General features: G+C 48.0%; 1 long non-coding RNA gene across 1 annotated transcript; it reads left to right on the forward strand.

The window, feature by feature from the left end:
- The first annotated feature begins 3,119 nt into the window (after window positions 1-3,119).
- On the forward strand, window positions 3,120-7,744 carry LOC123991696. Its single transcript, XR_006830841.1, has 3 exons — window positions 3,120-3,885; window positions 6,056-6,608; window positions 6,717-7,744. It is a non-coding gene; the product is annotated as an uncharacterized LOC123991696 (long non-coding RNA).
- The last annotated feature ends 317 nt before the right edge of the window (window positions 7,745-8,061 follow it).

The raw sequence follows: 8,061 nt of genomic DNA on the forward strand, positions 1-8,061 counted from the left end.
CCTTCCACAAGCTTCCCACAATGAGTGAATTTTGGCCCAATCCTCCTGACAGAGCTGGTGTAACTGAGTCAGGTTTGTAGGCCTCCTTGCTCGCACACGCTTTTTCAGTTCTGCCCACATGTTCTATAGGATTGAGGTCAAGGCTTTGTGATGGCCACTCCAATACCTTGACTTTGTTGTCCTTAAGCCATTTTGCCACTACTTTGGAAGTATGCTTGGGGTCATGGTCCATTTGGAAGACCCATTTGCCAAACAGTTCTATTTTTGTTTCATCAGACCAGAGGACATTTCTCCAAAAAGAATGATCTTTGTCCCCACGTGCAGTTGCAAACCGCAGTCTGGCTTTGTTATGGTGGTTTTAGAGCAGTGGCTTTTTCCTTACTGTGCGTCCTTTCAAGGTATGTCGATATAAGACTCATTTTACTGTGGATATAGATGATTTTGTACTCGTTTCCTCCCTCATCTTCACAAGGTCCTTTGCTGTTGTACTGAGATTGCTTTGCACTATTCACACTAAAGTACGTTTATCTCTAAGAGACAGAACGTGTCTTCTTCCTGAGCGGTATGACGGCTGCATGCTCTCATGGTGTTTATACTTGCGTACTATTGTTTGTACAGATGAACGTGGTACCTTCAGGCATTTGGAAATTGCTCCCAAGGATGAACCAGACTTGTGGAGGTCTACAATTTTTTTCTGAGTTCTTGGCTGATTTCTTTTGATTTTCCCATGATGTCATGCAAAGAGGCACTGAATTTGAAGGTAAGCCTTGAAATACATCCACAGGTACACCTCTAATTGACTCAAATGATGTCAATTAGCCAATCAGAAGCTTCTAAGGCCATGACATCATTTTCTGGAATTTTCCAAGCTGTTTAAAGGCACAGTCAACTTAGTGTATGTAAACGTCTGACCAGTAGAGTGCCGTGGTTCTGGGGCCTGGGCCAGAACCAGTGAAGTCCTACACAGTCCAACCCAAATTAATCCACCTCTTATTACCATCATTATGATGCCATGGCTCTCGACACTATACATTTAGACAGAAACGCAGTATAACCAGGCGTTGCGTCACCTTGAAATTGACATTTTTATTCAGAGAATTGCAGGGGAAGAGTACAATACCTTTTCATTGTGCAGCTTCGTTGCCCTGCACGCTTGTTCGTTGAGCTGTAGATCCACTCTTGTGTCCCCAAAAGTTTTCAAAAGCATCATTGCTTGTAAGTGCCCAGCCGTACTTTGTTGTCTCGTTGCTGCCTTGGTTAGACAACTCAGGTTTGCAAAGCCAGTGTGGCTCCAAACACCAAATCGATCACTTGCAAATAATAGGCATTCCCAGCAGTACAGTTTGCAGTGCTTCTCGGAGCCTGTGAGTTATTCATAGTTAAAAGTGGCGAACGAACCCCTTTCCCGCCTGTGACAGGCTTTGTAGCGTCTACCTCTCCTGACAATGTCTAACTTTTCTTGAAAAGTTTGTCTTGAGAATGGCGTTATAATTATATCCTCGAACCGAATCGATATCTTCTCCTTCCACCATTGTGGGTTGAAAAAACAGCTTAGTAGTACTCTATTTAATTCGTTGATCAATTTCAGTTTCCTAGTTCTGAGATCTGCCCATATAGGACCTGCCTCTCAATATTGGTAATCCAATCAAAAGACGTGCACGCACTACGCCTGCTAGCTGGCTCCTGTGTAACACTGGAGCCAGCCAGCAGGCGTACAATAGCCAACTCTAAAGCTGATTGGTTGACACTACATTTTAATTTCCATTCACTTTAAGCTACAAGCGCCCGCACTGTTGATTCTGAAGGCCTGAGGGCAGATTTTAGACCCCTGGCAACACATGATGGCTGAATATGATTGGATAAAGGATCTAACATAAAGACCAGCCCTCCAAATCTTAACCTGGGGCTGGAAGCAGTGCAACCAAGAGGAATGCTATGAAATGAAGAGTGTAACTCTTACTCTGGGGAATAATTTAATACATATTTGTGGGAAAATATATTCAAAAAGAAATTGTATTCTGATGATGTTTAGGCCAGCAGAGAAGGCCTTGCTGGTCCTGACGGCCCACCACTGCGTCTGACCCACTGGAGTTGTGATACAGTTAATTATAAGTGAAATAATCTGTCTGTAAACAATTGTTGGAAGATTTACTCGTGTCATGCACAAAGTAGATGTCCTAACTGACTTGCCAAAACTATAGTTTGTTAACAAGAAACTTGTGGAGTGGTTGAAAAACGAGTTTTAATGACTCCAGCCTAAGTGTATGTAAACTTCCGACTTCAACTGTACATGTATGTAGAGTTAGGGAGGCCATGCTCATAAAACAATGTTATCATCCTCCCTCATCTTAAACGGCACTGACGCTGGTTCTGTTTCATACCAAGTCAGTGAATCAATTCTCCTGGTTCTGTCTTCCATTAGCAGTTACATTCATTCATGTTTTTTTTCTTCAGTGTGATTCCCTGTAACCACAGCACCAAATTAAAGAAACGGACTGAAAACAATAAGAAATTAAAATGTTAAATGTTGTGCATTGCGTACCCTAATTATCATGACCTAGTGGTCACCTTGCCTAGAGGAGGATCTTTTGCACTGCAATGGTGCATGTCTGTAAAGCTCAATACGCCACCACACTGTAGAAATATAAGCTAATTAAAACATGAGGTAAATCCCAAACTGCATTATTCAATTCAATTAGCCCTCGCTCCAGTTCAATCCTTTTCACTATCTCTTCCGTTCAATAACTGGCTGATGCTGGTGAAGGGGTTTAAATATGTCTCCTGTAAACCAGCGTGAAGAATGCCATAGCCTATTATGCGAGGAACAAGACCTTCTGCAAGGAACTTGTCCTCTGTTTGTCCTACCATACTTATCCTACCAGAATGAGTTCATAATAGTGATTGAAGTTTGACTCTTTTTACTGACTCTGATCTTTTCAACTCGTTCAGTCAAAAGAACAAATGTTTCAACTAATTTTGTTCATTAGAACTACAATATCTCACATTGTTATTCTAACTTTTTTTATTGTTTACTGTGTGTGAATGCAATAATTGTGAGCACATTATTTGTTTGACCCAAGATAACAGGAAGCAGCAGCTCCACCACCACGACTCATGCCTGGAGCGCCTCGGGACTGCCATGGACCAGGCTGTATGCCAACGCCTCCACCTTCCCAGCTCCCTGCGATGGTTCCAGCCACCCAAGCACTCTCTACATCACCCGGTCCGATCAGCAATGTCCACCTGCCCCTCCCGGAACGGTTTGATGGCACCCCAGCTCATTTTAGTGTGACCTCCACCTGGCACGTCATACCGGGACGGCCTCCGAGAAGGACAAGGTGGCCTTGGTAATCTCGGTGCAGACAGGCTGGGCTCTGGAGTGGGCGCACACCATTTGGGAGAGGGACGGACCAGAAGTGCAGTCCTATGAGCGCTTCACCCAACTCTTCCGTGCCGTCTTCGGCCACCCTACAGCGTCGGAGTACGCTCCGGATTTCCGGACGTGGCTGCGTCCAATGGCTGGAATGACGAGGCCCTGTTGATAGTTTTCCGCAGTGGCTACAGGCGGACATCCAGACCGAGCTGGCCTTTCGCGATGAGGACCTCACGCTGGACCCGCTCATCGCCATGGCTATCCACCTGGATAATCTCCTGCGTGCTTGTCATCGCCCATCCTGGGGGTTCGGGACTCTCCCAGGAACCTCCAGCGAGACTGAACCCATGGAGGTGGGCACTATGCACCTTCTCCCCGAGGAACATCAACACCGCCGTCAACAAGGTCTCTGCTCCTACTGCGGGGAGTCAGACCACCCCTAGAACACCTGTCCCAGTCGGAGAACCAGGCAAGGAAGCGACAGGCCGAGGAACGCTCCTGCACCTTCCCAGGTAGGTATGGACGTGCCTTGATCCTCTCTGTCCTCCTCCCTGTCATCTTCCCTGACTATCCTGGCCCCCCACTGAGTCCTGTCCTAGTGGACTCAGGGGCTGCAAGCAATTTCCTAGACCGGTCAGTGACCTTATCATTACGCATTCCTCTAGTCCCTTAGGAACAGGACTGGTGTGCCAGACCACAATTCCCATATTCCCCACAGTTACTCACAACCACCATGAATGCATCACTTTCCTCATCTTAGACTCTCCTGCACACCCCGTAGTTTTAGGTTTCCCCTGGCTACAGTTGCATAACCCCAGTATATCGTTGACAGGGAGGAGGTTGTTGGGTTGGTCGCAGGAGTGTCAGGGGAGGTGTCTCTCTTTGTCGATCTGTGCCACGTCCCTATCCTGGTGGAGTACTGGGACCTACAGGTGGCCTTTTCAAAGACTCGTGCCATGTGCCTGCCCCCTCATCACCCATGGAACTGCACTATCTACCTACTGTCGGGTTCTATGCTCCTGCGGAGCCACATCTACCCTCTCTCGCATGCAGAGTCCATGGAGGCCTACGTCCAGCAGGCCCTGGCCCAAGGATTCATCCTTCCGTTCACCTCTTCGGCCACCACCAGCTTCTTTTTCATGAAGGAGGGAGGTCTCCGCCCCTGTATTGATTACCGGACACTGAATAAGGATACTGTTAAATTCAGTTATCCCCTGCAGTGCCTACAACCTGGTGCGCATCAGAGAGAGGGATGAATGGATGACCGCCTTCAGCACCGGGCACTATGAATAGATGGTAATGCCCTACGGTCTGTCAAATACACCCTCTATGTTTCAATCATTCATTAACGAGGTGTTTAGAGACATGTTGGGTCACTGTGTAGTGGTGTACATAGACGACATCTTGGTGTACTCCACTACACGCGAGCAACATGTCTCTCATATCAGGTCCATTTTGCAGAGGCTGGTAGGGCATCACCTGTACGCCAATACAGAGAAGTGCCTTTTCTTTCAGCAGGCGGTCTCCTTCTCGGATTTTCACCACGGGAGTGGAGCTGGAAGAGCAGAGGGTCAGTGCAGTACGATCGTTTCTGTTCCATCCAACATCAAGGCAATACAGCGCTTCCTTGGTTTATCTAACTATTTTATGGTGCTTCATTAGGGGTTTCAGCCCAGTGGTGGCCCCTCTCACCTCCCTCCTGAAGGGAGGTCCTCGACAGCTGCACTGAACTGGGTAGGCCAACGAAGCCTTCCGTGCGCTCAAGGAACGTTTTACTAACGCACATATTCTGGCTCACCCTGACCCATCTCTGCCTTTCATCGTGGAGGTGGACACCTCAGAGTTTGGAGTAGGAGCTTTTCTCTCCCAATGTACTGGATCGCCGCCTAAACTCCATCCATGCACCTTCTACTCACGGAAGCTGTCTCCCGCGGAGCAGAATTATGACGTGGGGGATCACGAGTTGTTGGCCCTAAAGAAGGTGCTGAAAGCATGGCGTCACTGGCGGGAGAGAGCTAAACATCCATTCCTTGTCTGGACGGACCACAGGAACTTGGAGTACATACGAGCAGCGATGAGGATGAACCCGCGTCAGGCCAGGTGGGCTCTATTCTTTGCCAGGTTTGACTTTACCCTCTCCTACCGGTCTGGATCAAAGTTAAGGCTGCATTGTCCCGGATTCATATCACAGAGGATCGGAGGGAGAAAGTGACACCCATTATTCCCGTCACGCATTGTGGCTTCTGTCGGGTGGAATGTGGACGCGGACATTCGTCGAGCCCTGCAACAGGAGCACTCACCTGCCCATTGTCCCAAGGGGCGTATCGACATGCCCTCTGATGTGCGGGACCGTCTCCTCGACTGGGCACACACAGCACATGTGTCGGGGCACCTGGGTATAGCCCGTACTATCGACTGTCTCTCCGCCAACTACTGGTGGCCCACCTTGACCCGGGATGTCCGGGTTTACGTCTCTCCCTGCTCCACCTGCGCACAGAGCAAGACACCTAGACACCTCCCCTATGGCAAACTCTATCCGCTGCCGGTTCCACAACAACCCTGGTCCCATCTCTCCTTGGACTTTGTCACGGACCTTCCCCCCTTGGAGGGGCACACCATCATCCTAGTTGTTGTGGACTTTTTTTCCAAAGCCTGTCATTTGATTACTCTGTCTCCCTACAGCCCAGCAGACCGTGAAGGCTCTCTTCTCTCACGTCATCTGGCACTACGAGATCCCGGAGCACATCGGGTCTGACCGTGGTCCTCAGTTCACCTCCCGTGTCTGGAAGGCCCTCATGGAACGACTGGGGTCAGCCTCACCTCCGGGTACTGTCCCCAATCTAATGGGCAGGTGGAAAGGGTAAGTCAGGAACTGGGTAGGTACCTTTGTAGTTACTGTCAGGACCGGCTGGTGGGAGTGGGCTGCGTTTCTGCCTTGTGCAGAATACGTACAAAACTCCCTCTGTCACTCCTCCACTAACCTCACATCCTTTCAGTGTGTTCTATGATATCAGCCGGCCCTGATCGTGGCTCCTGCAGTGGACGATTGTTTCCAGCGCGGCGAGGAGGTATGGAACACCGCGCACACCTGTCTCCAGCGCGTCGTCCAACGCGTCGCAGAAGAAGGCGCAGGCCAATTTTCACCGCAGTGTGGCCCCGTATCTTTCACCCTGGTGACAGGGTCTGGCTTTCTACAAAGGACCTGCCCCTTCGCCTGCCTTGTCGGAAGCTGACGGTTTGTGGGGCATTTCAAAGTCCTGAGGAGAGTCAATGAAGTGACGTACAGATTACAGCTCCCCGTCAATTACCGTATCTCACCCTCATTTCATGTATCTCTCCTCAGCCCGGTGGCAGCTGATCCCTTGGCTAGTGCTGGACCCCACGAAACCCCCCACCCCTAACTTAGATGTCAAGGGCGTACTCCGTCCACAGCCTGTTGGACTCATCGTGAGGGGCTTCTCCAGTACGTGGTCTACTGGGAGGGGTACGGTCCCAGGTTCCAGCGTGGGACAGTCTGGTTTGTTCTCTCATTCGGGACTTTCACAGGCGTCGTCCTGGCCGACCCTCACTGCGTCTCCGGGGTTGTCTCCAAGGTCAGCGGCGCCCCGCTGCCGGAGCAGAACCTCGGTGGTGGGTGTACTGTCACACCAGCCTTCGCTTCGGCTTCCCCGGCCTTCTAGCTGATGCCGAACCTACTGCTGGAAAACACCCTTCACTCATCAACTCCAAACTTGTCTCATCATCATTACACACACCTGGTTCCAATCCCCACTCTATCACTGTATATATACTCCCTCTGCCATTTGTCTTTGTCGGTCATTGTAAATGTTACTTGTTATCCTGAGAGGAATCTCTCCTACTATTTCCTGAGTACTTCATATTTTGCACTTGGGTTCGCCCTGTGCCTTTCTGTTTATGAAGATATATTTTGAGCACAACAGCGTTTGGGTTTCGTCCCGCTTTGATCTATGATGCTTAAATAAATTCAGTGGTTCTAAACCTGCAACTGCCTCCTGCCTACTGCCTCCTGCCTCTACATCAGTGACATGTACAAAGAATCTCCAATCTTCTAGCATTATTATTCTAACTGTTTTATCCTTTATGGTGCGTGAATGCAAGAACTGTGAGTACATTATTTGTTTCCTTATGTTTCCTGATAAAATGGTCAATGTTTAAGTTATATTTTCATCATTGTACAGTATTTTATGTACTCGTTTTTATGCTAGCTAAGAAACTACGGTTAGCCACATTTTGCCTGTTAGATTACTAGCTAGCTAAGTTGTAGCCATTTGTATGTTGTTTTTGAGTCATTGTATTGTTATAGCAGATGCTAAATGTTTTTACTTGTTTGTTATTACTAAATACAGTATATGTGCCTTTATTACAGGCAAGTAAACTCCGTTTTCATGATTTCTGGTGGATCATCAAAATAAATCAATCACGTCAGGTTTTTGGACTCATTCAGCAGTTTTTACCTAATTAAGTACAATACTATTGGAGATTCATGTTGAAAGTTCCATTTATATTCCCAAAACATACTGTAAGTTGAAAATTACGCTGTTGCTGCTCCCTGTTGACAATAATGTTTGATAAATAGCCCAATATCAAAATACTGTTTTGAAGCATCCTAATCAAAAAAACAGTTTGTGATGTATTGAAAACTTTAACATAAAATGTACTATCATACA

Source organism: Oncorhynchus gorbuscha, linkage group LG12 (assembly GCF_021184085.1).
Source record: "Oncorhynchus gorbuscha isolate QuinsamMale2020 ecotype Even-year linkage group LG12, OgorEven_v1.0, whole genome shotgun sequence".
In the NCBI taxonomy this organism is placed as follows: Eukaryota; Metazoa; Chordata; class Actinopteri; order Salmoniformes; family Salmonidae; genus Oncorhynchus; species Oncorhynchus gorbuscha.